Source organism: Ambystoma mexicanum, chromosome 3p (genome assembly GCF_040938575.1).
Source record: "Ambystoma mexicanum isolate Mex_15411 chromosome 3p, UKY_AmexF1_1, whole genome shotgun sequence".
Lineage (NCBI taxonomy): Eukaryota > Metazoa > Chordata > Amphibia > Caudata > Ambystomatidae > Ambystoma > Ambystoma mexicanum.
Window position 1 is genome coordinate 797,616,952 of NC_090925.1, and position 15,101 is coordinate 797,632,052.

At 42.0% G+C, this 15,101-nt stretch overlaps 1 protein-coding gene across 5 annotated transcripts in view; it reads left to right on the plus strand.

Moving 5' to 3' along the window:
• The window catches only part of LOC138580898 (zinc finger protein 300-like), a 290,853-nt gene that overhangs the window by 235,535 nt on the left and 40,217 nt on the right, over positions 1-15,101 (plus strand). The gene's annotated exons all lie outside the window — the stretch shown is intronic.

Genomic DNA, 15,101 nt, shown 5'->3' on the forward strand with positions numbered 1-15,101 from the left:
CGCTAGGCCCTGCCTGCAGCCACTGCACCATATTACTGCCATAGATTAGACGTGTAGATTCGAATATGTATGACGTGTGTGCAATTATACTTACTGTTTACTTTGTTGAGAATCCATATATTTCTTACATGACTTTAGTACTTGGCAGAAATATCCTTTTTTAATTTCCTTGGGTCTGGGGGGAAAAATCCTTGTCGGATTAAAAGGAAACTTTCCTTGCTATGCTACAAACTATTTCTTTGTTTTCTTTGAGTGTTTCCTTGTTGTTTCTGATTAATGTTATGTCTGTTGGCTTGTTTCAGATTTTTAAAAACAGTTAGATACCTGTTGGCGTATTCTAACTGTGCATTTTTTGTTACGGATCTGTGGTATTCATTTATCTGTGTGGTTGTTATACACTCTTGGGCAGTTAGACACCTGTTGGCGTGTTCTAACTGTTTATAGTATTTTACTTGAATTTTTGTTAATGTTGAAGTACACATTAGTTATTAAATTTTGGCTTTAAGAAGATTAAAAACGCATTTGTAAGATTAGCTGGCAATCTCTGCTTTAGAGTAAAGGTGCTATCATTACATTTGAACCATCCACATTTCTTTTTAATGTATGCAGTGTAGTGACCTGCATTGGTTGTAGCTCCTGAGTGGTAGATTATACCTACTGTTGTCAAGGTTTTCTTTCCAAGTGACACTTGACCATGTGTGAATCCAGTCAGTTTACAGTTGTTTTTGGTACCATCTGCATTGTAATTTAGAAGCAGAAGTATTATGTATTTTTTTTTTGTTTTTAAACAATTCTATTGATTTTATTCAAAAAATAACAACTCAAACCAAACTTACAGTGGATGCATAATGTCAATCACAAATAAACATACATTGCCGTATTCAAGCCCACTGTATCTCCCTTTCCCTCCTCCCTCCCCAGCCTACTCCCCCTCATTTCCAGTCTCTACCTCTTGCGGTGGAGATTCCTCTTCGACAGAACTCATTGGGTCTATATCACTTGGTCCATCATGCAAAGGCCCAAATAATTCAGCAATCAGTTGCCTCCAACCCGATAGGGTTCTGGTTTAGTCTTCTATCTCCCCTTTATACGCTTCCTGCCATACCACAGTTTCTGCTTCCGCCCTGTTCTGCAGATCCTTCCACCATGTTTCCATTTTTGGTCTATGACATGCCTTCCAACCCATCGCAATCCTTTTCTTTGCTAGGACATACGCTAGATCTTTCAGTTTGCTTACATGTTTAAGCTTACGTGGTCTGGGAAATCCTCCTATCAAACAAGCCCATGCAGTATCCACCTTCATATGTATCCCTTTGTCTTCCATTTTCTGTGCTATTTCTCCCCAGTATCTCTCTATCAATGGGTACGCCCAAGACCTATGCACCGTTCCTGCATTTTCTTCATTACATTTAGGGCACACTTGACGTCCGGCGTTTTTAAATGTAGCTATCGTTTGAGGCGTAGGGTATGCCCTGTGAGTTGTATACAATTGTATCTGCTGTAACCTAGCATTTCTCGATACTTTTTTCATGGTATCCTTGTGCTCTCTCCCACATCCCATCACTCATCGGGGCCCCTACTTCTTCTGCCCAGTCCAGTCTAAGTTGCACCACCTCCTTGCCCGCTTGGGACATTATCATCTCATATAATCTAGATGTTTCGTTTCCCCCTTCTGCTATGTCATATATCGTATCTATAGTGGCGTCCGGTTCCTCCGCCAATGCCACTTCAGACCAGTTATATTTAATTTGTTGCACCACCCTGTGATACGTAATATATTGCCCCACTTACAACCCCATTAGTTCCACCAGCTCCCCAAATTCCAGTATATTCCCCTCCTGCCACACATCCCCCATCGTTGCTATCCCCACTGGTTTCCAGTGCTTCCTGATCATTACCCTTAGTTGCTTTTCTCTTCCCACCACTGTAACCAATGGGATCTTTGGGGGCACGGGGATGGCTTTTCCATTAAATGGCACGCTCTTCGCCACATCCCCCACCCAAGGCTCATCATCCCCAAGCGCCCTTCCAAATCCGATTTAGGCAACCATATCATCTCTTCTAGAAAGTATGGGGAGCAGTCCCTCTGAAACAGCCTGTGTTCTAAGGTAGGCTCATCAGAGAGCCATTTAGCTACGTATTGTAATTGGCTCGCTACATAATAGACTTCCCAGTTTGGTAATTTAATGCCTCCTTTCTCGTATGGATTTTGTAATTTCCACAGGGCTACCCTGTGCCTCATCCCGTGCCATAAGAATTCCCTGCATATGCCACCCAGCCTAGCAAAGAATTTCCTGGGTATTGAGTATGGGATGTTCGCGAAGCCGTGCAACAATCTGGACAGCGCCACCATCTTGAGCATCGCCCCTCGTCCCATCATTGCCAAGGGGAGCGTCACCCAAAACTTAATGCTACTCTCCAATTTCTTAACTGTTCTCTCCGTGTTATGCCTATGTTCAGCTTCTACCGTATGATATATGTCTACCCCAAGATATCTAAATGTGGTAACCTCCCACGGTATCTGTAGGATCGGCAAATGCTCTAACGGGAGCCCTCTATACCTACCCAACAGGAACCTACAGGACTTACTTGGGTTCACAGCTATGCCTGATAGTTCTGCAAACCTCTTCATCACTTCCAATATATATTGGAGGTTCTCTACTGGGTAGCGCAAATACAGTAACATGTCATCTGCATACAATTAAATTAGATGTGGTGTCTCCCCAATGACAATACCTATTGCATCATATTGCTGCCTTAAATAAATCGCCTGGGGTTCTAAGGCTACGATATACAGCATGGGGGACCATGGGCATCCCTGTCTGGTACCTCTACAGAGTTGCCATCTTTCAGAAACTACTGCTCCTGTTTCACTCTAGCTAGCGACACACTGTATAACAGTTTGACCCATTTGAGATATCCTGGTCCCATGCCATAATTGGCTAGGGCCGCAGTTAACCAGGGCCATTTGACCGAGTCAAATGCCTTGATCGCATCTAATGATACTATCGCCATCTCGCCTATATCTCCATTAGCATGTTCAATGACTCGGTGGAGTCGCCTATGGTTATTTGAGATGTTTCTATTCGGGACATATCCTGTCTGATCAGGATGTATTAACTTATTAATGACCTTCTTCAGTCTATTTGCCAAGACCGCTGTTAGAATTTTGCTGCCTTGGTTTAACATCGACAAGGGCCTGTAAGAGCAACAGTCGCTACCAGGCTTATTGGGTTTGTGAAGTGGTATAATGACCACTTCACGTAAGGATTCCGGTAATTTCCCAGCTTCATATGCTTCGTTAAGCATCTCCAGCAGCGGGGGGGGGGGGGGAGTACCTCTGTTTTATATGCTTTATGGAATTCGCTTGGGAGTCCATCAGTTCCCGGGGTTTTGCATGTGGGCAGCTGCCTCCCTACCTCTTCTAGTTCCTCTAGGGTGATCAGGGCCTCTAGCCCCTCCCTCTCCTCTGCACTGATCTTGGGTAGTCCGATATCTTCCAATGTATCTCCTATCTCTTCACTGTTGCTTCCTGTCTCATCCCCATACAGGCGTCTATAATACTCTGCAAATTCCTGATTAACCCCCTCTTGGGTGTCTGCTATGCCCTCATCTTCTTTCACTATCGTTCTAATTGGGGGCCTAGGGGTCTCACTTTTATATAGCCATGCCAGGACTCTCCCTGGTTTGTCCCCTTCTGCATGTTGTCTCTCTATATACTTTTAATAGTTGAGGTTGCATAATCTTTCCCAGTATACTGCAGATTTCTGTTGCAGGCCGAGTACCATTTCCTTGTCTTCCTTAGTATTACTACCCCTTTCCGAAACCCTTTCTTGCTCCTTTTCAGCTTCCTGCAACTCGGTCAGGATCCCATTCTGTAGTCTCCTAGACTTGGCTATAGCAATCCCCCTCACCACCACCTTGAAGGCTTCCCAGAGTGTGCCCGCTGTCTTAACACTGCCAGTGGTTATCTCAAAATAACTTATTATATCCTCTCACATATCCTCCCTGAATACGTTGTCTTTCAGCGCCTCTGCACGCATGCGCCATGTGGGTATCCTTCCCCTCGGGGGTCGTATTACCACACTAACATCAGTGGCGAGTGGTCTGAGAGGACCCTTGCTTTGTATTCTGCATGCGTTATTTCAGTCATTAGTTCATGTGTGACAAGCACATAGTCTAGTCTAGTATATAGGCCCTGAGGGGCCGCATAGTGTGACTATTGTCTATCCTGTGCATCGTCCAGCCCAAAATCTGCCAATAATGACTGCAATGTCTTTGCAGCCAGAGTGGGTTTGTCTACCTTAGTGTCTGATCTATCTATTTTTGGGTTTAACACACAATTAAAATCACCCCCCCATAGCACGGCCCCCCACACTGCCACTGAGTTTACCATACAGGGTTCTAAAGTACGCAGCCGTGTCCTGATTCGGGGCATATGTATTTACAATACATAGCTCTCTATTTTCCACCAGCCCTTTCATAACCACCATCCTGCCGTCTGATCCGCCGCAGAATGCAACAGCTGGAACTGGACATGTGGGGCCACCCATGTAACTACCCCTCTTGCATAGGCAGAGTATTCTGCCCCTACTACTGTCCCTTTCCACTTCTTCCGTAGCACTTCCAATTTTTCCTGTGTTAAATGAGTTTCTTTGTAACAAGGCTATGTCCACTTTCTGTCTGTGCAGGTACATCATAACCTTGTTTCTTTTCAAATAGTTGTTGAGTCCCCTGACATTCCAAGTAACTATCTTAAGATCTCCCATGGTTCATATCGTTTTTCCCGGGGTGTAGGCTCACACCCCAACTGTACACACTCCCCAACTACAACAAACCACTGCACACAACCCCTTCCCTACCCCCTCCCCACCCTGCCCCAACCCCAACAAGTGCCCAGCTCCATCCCTGGATATCGGGCTCCCCCGTGTTTGGTCCTGCCTTGGAACACCCAGGCCAGGACCCCAGCAGGGTGTCACCGTACTATCGGTGACCTAACTAAACTCTAAATGGGGGTATAAGGACTAGTTCTGCGAGGCTCCCTAACTAAGCAATAGTCGCGGTGCTCACGGATCATGTTCCTTTCCAACCTGTTCATACCAGCCCATAAGCTGCATCAGTTACTATAATCAAGTCCCATAGTCTTAAGCCACGATACCTTCAGGTGCCCCCCCTGCAAATTACTCATCTCTTCCTTCCCCTTCTCCCATCTGGATGCCCGTCTCCTGGGGGCAGCTTTGCATGTCGAGCCACCCCATAGCTGCTTCCGGAGTTTCGAAAAATAAGGTTCTGGTTTTATGGAACACTTTTAGCTTCGCCGGGTAGAGCAACATGTACTTGTGGCCCGCTTCTCGCAGTCTTCTCTTGACGGTCCCAAAGTTCATGCGGCTCCGTTCCACCATCAGGGTATAATCCGGGTAGGCAGTTATGTTTGCTGTCCCTCTTTGTATTGTTCCGCCCTTACGGAAGTGTTCAAGGATTCTTTCTCGATCCCGATAGTTGAGGATTTTTGCGATCACCGGCCTAGGAGGGTTGCCCGGCGGCGGCTTCCTCGTTAGAGCCCTATGCGCCCTTTCTACCGCGAACCCCTGGGACAAGACTTCTCCGGTTATCTCCTGCAGCAGCATAGATTCAATAAACCCTGTGGGGTTGGGACACTCCGCTTCCTCTGGCAAACCAATGATGCAGATATTATTCCTCCGGGCACGTCCTTCCGCCTCCTCCGCCCTGCTTTCTATGTTGCCCACGCGCTGCCCTAGGGCGTGAAATTCGGATTTGTGTGAAGCACAGTCTGCTGTGTTCGGGCCCATCTCTTTCTCAAGGTTCTCAGTGCGCTCCGCCACTGACCTGACATCTTGCCGGAGAAGATTCACTTCTTCTTGCACCGCCCCAACTTTGAGCTCCAACGCTGCTTTCAACTCAGTCATGGCCAGTTCAAGCTTGGTCTCCCAAGCCACCTTCAGAAATAGAATATTCATTGCTACATTTGCATAGCAACTTACACCAGTTTCATTTGAAAATTTGAATGGACCAGCTAGTTCTGTCTCTGAGTGGTTTTTTAGGAGTTTCTATTCCTTCTTTGAAGAAGTACCTGATTTACTTTCCCTAATAGGTTCTTCTTTGCTTGTGGTAATTGATGACGTTTTAGCTTCTTTTGTTTTCTTTGAAGGATTTGCTGTCAGATTCTGTTGCATTTCTGTTTGAATTAGTTTTCTTTTACTACGTTTTACTTTTTCTGGAACAGGATATGGTTTCAGATGGGGGTGTACAGTGAACGCAGTCTATTGTATTCTAAAATGCAAGGAATAGTAGCGTTCAGTTTACTTGCATCAAAGTTGATTAGAAATAGACCGTCAAGTGTACGTAAGAGTGATAGTGCTACGTAGCTCATGCCTTCTTTAAAGACTGTGTTTCCTATATCTATCAATGCTTTGTCTAGGGTAAGACCTTGGGATTTATGAATGGTGACTGCATATGCAAGAGTTAGAGAAAATTGTTCTCTACGAACATGCATGTCTTTGAAGAGAAGGAATCGAGCAGTTGACCGCCCTATCCTTTTCACTTCTGAAAGTTTGTCAAAGCGAATATTGACAAACTGAATGTTGTTATCACGTAGGTATGTTTGAAAGCCAAAAACTGTACCCAGTGGCGCATTAACTAGCCCTTGCTCCACGTCAAGGTTACGTTTAAGCATTACTCTACAATTTAAGGATAATTTTAATATTTTTTCCAACCCAGCTGTGTTGGAGATTAAATTTTCTAAGGTATTTAGTCTTGTTGTGGCTTGCTCACACATGGGTAGTGTCATACCATGTACGTCTAGTTTGTCTGTGGCGCAAATTTCCATTATTGGTTGCATTTCTTTTTTTAACATTGTTTCATTGAATTTGAAACTGCTTGCAAGAGTTGGCATTAAGGCCATACAATTGACATTTTTGTGCGCTAATTGTTCCATAACATCAGTAGCACATGCGTTATCGCCATAAAGTGCACAAATGTGCCATTTTTTTAATATTGATTGAGCTTCTTGAGATGGTACACCAACTGTAATACTTTTTAAAATGTTGGCGTAAGTGAGATCTGCAGATTGCCGCATGTTTTCTCTTAGCTCTCTGTATTGGAAATGTTGACATTTCCTATGCTGCCAACAGTTTTACGGCAGAGTTTGTGTCCTAAGGTTTTAAAAATAGGTTCACCTTTCACTGGTGTCAATTGTAGAAGATCTCCGAAAACGATAATGTGTTTCCCTGCAAAGAGTTCTTCGTAGTTTGTTTTCAGTACTACTTGCAATCTGGGGTGAATCAAAGCCAACATTAGGTTGGAGACCATGCTCACTTCATCTATTAGTAGCATTTTCATTTGTTTTAATACTCTGCGTAGTTCCATTGCAGCTTCTGCAGAAAGTTTGTAATAGTCTAATTTGTTTTGGTGCTCTACTGGAAGGAGTAGTAATCGGTGTAAAGTGACACCGCCTATGTTGTAGGCAACTAAACCCGTGGGGGCAGTTACAACAGCTGACAGTTTGTTGTTTGTCAATTGTTGAAGGATCTTGCTGCTGATTTTGATTAAGAATGTTTTTCCAGACCCAGCTTCACCACTGACGTACGTACAGAAGTATAGGTTTGTAATTTTGGCAGGTACATTCTTTATTTTCGTGTTGTACACCATGTGCAATTTGTTTTGTTACTTCTTCAAAAATGGTGCGCTGATCCTTGTTAAGTTTTGCTTGTAGTACAGTTAAGTCTTCTATATCTTCTTCATAGTGACACATGGTGTTTTCCACTTCTGTCATAGCTAATTCTGCCTCATTTGCTATTAGTGGCTGTCCTAGTGGTTCTTGGCTTCCTGTTACAGAAGGTTGACTACTGTCGGAAGTGTCCTTATCTAGTTCGGCCTGAAGTACTTCTTCGTGTTGCTGTTCATTGTGCAACATTGTTTTGTACTGCGTAAAGTTCACATCGGTGATGGCGCTTTCATTTGCTTTGAAAGCATCTTCATAGCAGTCATAGTTATCTAGTATCTCTTCCTCTTTTCTCCATGGTTTAAAGAGTTGTAGCCGAGACGTGTGATATAGTTCTTTCTGTTGAGGAGTTTTTAATGACAATTTGACATGATTAATTAAGCTTCGTTTTGGTTAGTTTCACCAAGCTGCCTTCACAATCTGTCGCTCTATATCTACCTTTGCTTTCATCGGGTTTTATATTTTTGTATGCAAAGTTTTGAGCTATGTGGTATAGACACATGCTTTCCAAAGTGCTACTCCTGCTCAGATAGTATGTGTCTAGTAAATTGTTTTTTAAAATGTCTTGGCTGTTGGGATCATTTCTGGCAATTGTTTCTATGTCCTCATATGATTTCAGAACTCTTTTTTTTAGATTTAGCAGGACAAAGACTTAGCCATACTATGTTGTCTGATTTTCCATACAAAGCAGTATCGGTTAAACGATCTGCCGCTTCATAGGCGCCACATTCTCTATGAGAGAGCATTTTTATGCCTAGGCTGTACAATTTCTTAGATGGTGTTTTGATGATGATCGGTCATTCCAGAGGTCTTGAAGCTTTGTTTTTTCTGCTTTTGTTAAGTAGGCTGTAACATATCGTGCAACTGCAGTGGAATTGTCTGCAATGTACTGCACATCTATGTTTGCATTCCATAAGAGATCAATGATTGCATTGTAATCATTGATATATTTTGATTCTTCTGTTCTTTTTATGTAATACGTGTTCTTGGGTGATTTACCTTTAACACTATGTCGAACTGAAGACATGAAGTTGTTCACTTCACCTGTTTCTGTAACTGGTCTAGAGAAACCAAAGCGGCATTTGCTGTAGTATTTCCCTTTGCTTTTGTATTTGCGACGACAATATTTGCCACATTTGTGTCTTTGAAATTGTAAAATCTGTCCATGCAGGTCACTATGTGTCCGTTGTGAAGGGATTTCACAAGTGACATATTTTTAGATCAACTGCAAAATAGTGGCATCACTGTCGTGACCAAATTTAGGTGCACCTTTGATCCATAAAAGTATGTGAATATGTGGTGCTTCTCTCGCTTGGTATTCTTTTCTCCAAAAGAAGTGTTGCACTTCTCCAAGGGGAGGAGCAGTTTTATTACAAATAAAGTGTATCATAGCAATGAAACGATGATGGAAATATCTTAACATATTAACTGGATTTAGAGAGCAAAGTTCTCCAGGTGTTAATATATCTGTTGGTTTTGCTGTTGTTTGATATGCATAGGAACTCATGTAAATCTTCCCATGCATATTCTGCACAACTTAGTGTAACAAACCAAGTCGGTGGTCCAAGGTTTCTGATCATACAACCTATGTCTCCGTGCCGACGAAACAAGTATTCTTTTGTACCACGCATGTTTGCAAACAGATTTGTTATACTTGATTGTAAAACCTCATCTTGTTCTTGTACTTTTTGTATTAATTGCGTAGCTGACATATTTTGAAAGTGGGTTCCAGATTTCAAAATGTGTGCAACTCTGTAACATAGGGTTGCTAGTTCACTTTCAAAGAGTAGGTGGAATATGTATTCCCAGATTTAGACAAAATGTGGATCTTGCGAATACATTCGTAATGAGTGGTATTCTGATGCCGGAATCTGAGTGGGTGTATCATCGTATCTTCCGCCTTTGCCAGTAGGAAATAGCAGTGGAAAAGCATGTGCTTCTATTCTTTTTTTCCATATGCTCATTGATGACCCTTTGATTTTTCGCATTTGGTAAGTTTCTAGTTCATCATCTATGCTTTCATTGGAATGCAATGGATGAATTGTGTAATGGTCCAAAAGAGTGGATACTGCAGCAGGATCCAGAAGTTCAAATTGACCAGTTTCTGATGAGTCTTGAATTATTTCAGTTGTTTCCCTTAAGCTTTCTTCAATATTTATTTCTTTGTAGTATTCGTTATTGTCTTTCAGATATTGCAAAGCTTGTCTAACTTCATGTAAGTCCACCAGTTGTTGCCAAATTATTTTGTCTTTTGTTGGTACACCATTTACCAAGACAATTAAAGAATGCTCTATTGGACGTTGCACTCCTAGAGTGTGTACATTTTCGGTCAGATCTAATGGCAAATTAAATACTTTGTCACGAATGCCTTTCACCAATTCAGAGGGAGGTAATTTTGCTGTTTTTGGTTGAAGGCGTAATATTGCCTGAAATGGGTGAATTGTTTGAATTATGATGTCATACAAATTGAGTTGTTGCAGGGGTTTTGGTAGTGGGAACAATTCCAAATTATTTGTGGTAGCACGCGAAGGAGTTTGGTTGTTGTCCAGTTTTGTAGTGCAGTAAGTGCAACATATTTGGGGTTCACTTATTTGGTATTTGTTTTCTGCTAATTGGTAGAGAGCTAATTCAAACCATTTGGAATCTTCATTGTCTTCTATTTTGTATGTTACGTCTATATTTATTGTGTTCCTTTTGTAAAACGTTTTGTGGCAACACACACGCACATGGTTTGGTACTTCAGCCGATGCACTTTTAAATTTTAGTATTTTTTTTGTATGTGTGTAATTCTTTTTTATTTTATTGTGATCTTTAGTTTATACAAACTTTTATCACAGTGTCTCTATGTGGTTACTTTCATCATTAAGTGTTAGTTTTCATGTGCATCTAATTTCTTGGATTCAAAGGTTTGGCATTTTGATCTTCTATTGTTCTTCCAGAATTATGTCTAAGAAATCAATTAGCGCACATGTTATTTTCATATTGTGACCTGATGTCACAGGCGACCACCAATCCTCGCTATTTCCGTTTTTTGGAAAGCAAAAGCCCAAATGTAGAGTCTTTTGACTTAAGATAGCGTCTCAGTTTATGATCAGATGGTAAAGTGATTCCGTGTCTTTTTTGCAGTGTCTACATTTGTTGTCTTTTTGGTCCCGGTTTTTTCTTGTCCATCTCATTTCGTTTGTTTGTAATGCATTTAGCCGCAAACGCAAAAATTGGTCTCGATGATGGCGAGACGGACATTTCACTAGGTAGTTTGGCTGTACATTTAGTCTGTTTAGGGCGTTCCCTGACGGAAGTGTGTGTTTGAGTTGTGTTCTTTTTCACTGTTCAGAATCCATCCCCACTGTTGAAGACGTTTTTTGATGAGCTACGGATGGTATTGCATGGAATCAATGTCGATGTCGGCACTCACCATGATTTGGTCTACTTTATTGATCCATTCCCTTAGAATCTGTGAATTTGCGCAGACTGTGTCCGGGTTGAGTATTTTGTAAGCCTGTTCTCCAGGATGTTCTCTTATTTTGCGGAGGAGTGCGCAAGCTTTCCAGAGTGTTGAGTCGTATAAAGAGTTTATCCCCACTTCGTATCGCAGGCTCATCATTGAGACATATCTGGGTAGTCGTAGGGCTTTACGCCAAAACAGCCCTTCTAGTACGTCCCATACTTTAAAGTTGAGGTTCCATGCACATTCGGCTCCGAATGTAATTGCTGGTAGTACTTTATTTTGGTAGAATGTTAGTAGTGGGTGAGAAGAGAACTTTCCGTATTCGTTATGTAATTTCAGCCCTTGTAGAGCGTATGTTATCCTTCTGTTTCGCAGATCCTGGTACCATGGCCATTCTCTGATAGAGGTACTGAAAATGGTTCCGAGGTAACGTATCGGCGTTGTTGTTTCGATTTCCTCGTTTGCCACGTGCCATTTGAATTGGTTTGATTTCTGACCCATCGTGTTATTCATTTTTATGATTTTGGTTTTGGCTGTTTTGATCTCGAGCATATTTTTTGTGAGGTAAATGTTTAGTTTAGTCAGTAAACGCTGTAATCCTATTACTGTCTGGTCAGCCAGGACAATATCGTCTGCGTACAGAATACAATTTAGTTTTCGGCCATTGATTCTTGGTGGGAAGCACCTTACTACTTTTAGGTCGATAGGTAAATCGGAGATGAATAATTTAAATAGCAATGCAGACAGCGGACATCCTTGTTTGACTCCTTTGGACGTCGGGATTGAGTGTGTTAAGTCTCCATTCCGGTTGGTTCGAATACAAACCGAAGTTTCTTCGTATAGTGCTCTTAGCGGGTTCAGTATGTGTGGAGGGCATTTCCATTGTGAGTTTTTGCCATAGGAGTTTTCGGTTGATTTTGTCGAAAGCTTTCCGCATGTCCACAAATGCTTAAAAAAAAGGGGTTTCTTGCCTTTTAACGAGCCAAGTTTTAGCAAGTTTAGTAATAGTAGATTTACTTCAATGCCCACGCCTTTAGTGAAACCTGTTTTTCGACAGTCGCCGATGTTTTTTTGTTTTGCCCAAGTTGACAGTTTTTTTTGTAAGAATGAGGCGAATAATTTCCCAATTGTATCTAGCAAAGCTATCGGTCGATAGTTTGCCTGGTCAGCTCTTGGTCCCTTTTTGTAAATTGGCGCTACCACTGCTGTACGTCAAGAAGAAGGTATTTCTTGGTTGGTTTCTATTTTTTCAAATAGTATTTCTATGAACTGTGCCCACCGCTCTGGTTCTTTTTTGAGCATCATGTTTGAGATGCTGTCAGGGCCCGGGGCTTTTGAATTCTTTAGTTGCATGATTGCATTCGTGATGTCAGTGCGAGACTCTGCTGCATTCCATCATTCAGTGGTTGTTCCTTGGTTCGTTTCCTTTTTGTTGTCACCATCGTTAAATAGGTCGAAGTATGATTCCCAAAGCTGGGGAGCTACTTCGTTAATCAAAGCTTGGTTGCTTTTGGTATTACCAGCGTTCAAAATGGCCCAAATTTCCCTCGAGTTATGTTTTTGGAATAGTTATAGCATTGTTTCTGCACGATCTTGAGCCCTTTGGGTGGAGAAAGATTTGACCCAGTTTCGATAGCCTTGTCGTCGATGGCGCAGATGCTCGTCCTGATTAGGATGATTTGATTTCTTTATTTTTCAGATGTCTTGTAGAAACGTTTTTTTTTCTTTCATTAGCTGATTACTGAATTTATGTTGGTGATGATGGCCAGCTAATTTGCGTCTTTTCCGACTGTGAGTTGATCAAACCTGGCAGTAAGCTGAGAAATCTGCTGCCCGTTGATCCGGAGCCGAGTTCCAGTTGCGTTTGTCCAGACCTTATTGTCATATTTGGTCAATGGTGAGTGCTTACTCGTTCGCCAAGTCATCTTCAATGGAGAGTGGTCACTGTCGAGGGCTTGAGTTATCTTTAGTTGTGACTTTTTCAAGTAGGTTATGAGAGATCCAGATGTAATCTAATGTTTTCTTTGTTTGATTTTGATGCCGGGTTGTGTTGGCTGCTAAATCTCCTTGTACCTGTCCATTCAGCAGTGTGCAGTTTCGAATCTTCATGGCCGCGTGCCATATCTTGGCCTCTGCTGTGAATTTTTCAAAAGTTTTATGCTTTTGTTTTGACGTCAGATCATCTCTCTCGAACCAAGTATTATTTAGGTCTCCACATATCATAATTTGGAGATTGTTTTCAAGCGTTAGGTGATTGTCTATTATTGTTGTTACAGAATTAACTAATTCGGCAGGGGTGATCATTGCAGAGTTCCAGTAAGTGTTTATGAGCAACATCCGTGTTTTTTTGTCAGATGAGTTGCTATGCTGTTCGAGTAATGTTCCTTGCACAAATAAATTTGGGTTAGATGTTTCTTTCACTTGCCAATGTGCAGAATGTTTAATCATCATTAGTAATCCGGAAAAGGGTCTTCCTTTCCTGTTTTTTCCCCGCAGGGTTTAATAAGATTGTATAAACATCTCTAGTGGGGGGTTCTCGCAACCATGTTTCTTGTAGGCATATGGCGAAGTTTCCATCAAGATTTACTGGGAAAGTGTTTAACAGGTGTACGAAGCCTCTTGTGTTCCAGGATATTTAAGTATTTTCCTGAGCATGACGTTCGCTGTCTAGCTAATTGCAGGCAATTGTAAGATATTTCCGTCTTGAATCTTGCTGTTCTAGATGCATATTCGATTTGCCTTGACTTAGATAGTTCTCTTCTTTGTTCCATTCGAGTCTCTGGGGCAGGGTATCTTTTAGTCACATGCTAAGGTTTGGTGTGGTTCTGTGGTTCAATCGAAAGGTCGAATCCGTATTGTAGGAGATTGTCTTTTGCATCTAATAGCGTTCTCCTTACGGCTAGGGAATTAATGTGAAGTAGTACATGGTCCGAGGTTTTTTCTGTTGTGTATTCCACAATCGATATGTCCTCAGAGGTTACTGTGAGCAGCGCGGGAATGCATTTGAATAGTTTCATGATGTTTCTGCGATTTAGGTTCACTTCCTCATCGTCTACGTGGATATTCTGTAGTCGTAATTTTATTTGTGCACGATTTTTTGAAGGCTCTTTCCTATAAAATGAATTTGGTTTATGAATGGAGTCTGTTGTTGTGTTCGTGTAAATTTGGGATTTAATTTGCAGTTCGTGTAAAGTGCACTTTCGTTCGGCTGTGGCAGTAGTTTAGCTTTTTTCACGTCTAGCAATGGGCTTGATCCTTGAGTTTTTTTTTTTTCAAGTTTGATTTTGTCCGCACTGTCTCCCTTTGTTTGTATGTCTTTTAGAGGTAGATTGTTATCAATTTCGCACGTGCTTGTTCCATCAGTGATTTGATCATCTGAGTATGTGGAAAGATCGCATAGATCAATGGACAAGGCAGAGGAGGAGCGGTTTACTTGACTTTCGGAATCTAGTCGCCGGCGTTTTTTTTGATTGGTGTTTTTAGTTGCGGTTACAGTGGCAATAATCTTTCCTGTGGTTGCAGATGCTTTTTGGCAGGTAAGAGATTTTTCTTGAGGCTTTGCTCGTTCGAATAGAGCTGACTTCTTAGGTGTGGTAAGATTACGGATGAAAGATTTGGCTGCTTGACGCAAGGGTTTCCTTGAATTGATTTTCTTTGCGTTCGTTGGCGGCTTCGTGATTGGGATTATGGTCTCACTTGTTAATCCTCTTACGTTCCAGTATCCTGTTTTTGCAGAGCCTGAGAAGATTCCAAATGAGGATGAGGTGTTTTTTTCAGAAGTATCTGTTAGGATAGCATTGTCGTTTGTTTTTGGTTTCGGTAAGATTGATCTGCCGTCTACTGACCGCCCCTCGCTCTCTTCCGTGTGGATTATTAGGGGTGTTTCTTGTGGGGGAGGGCTTGGTGTTTTTT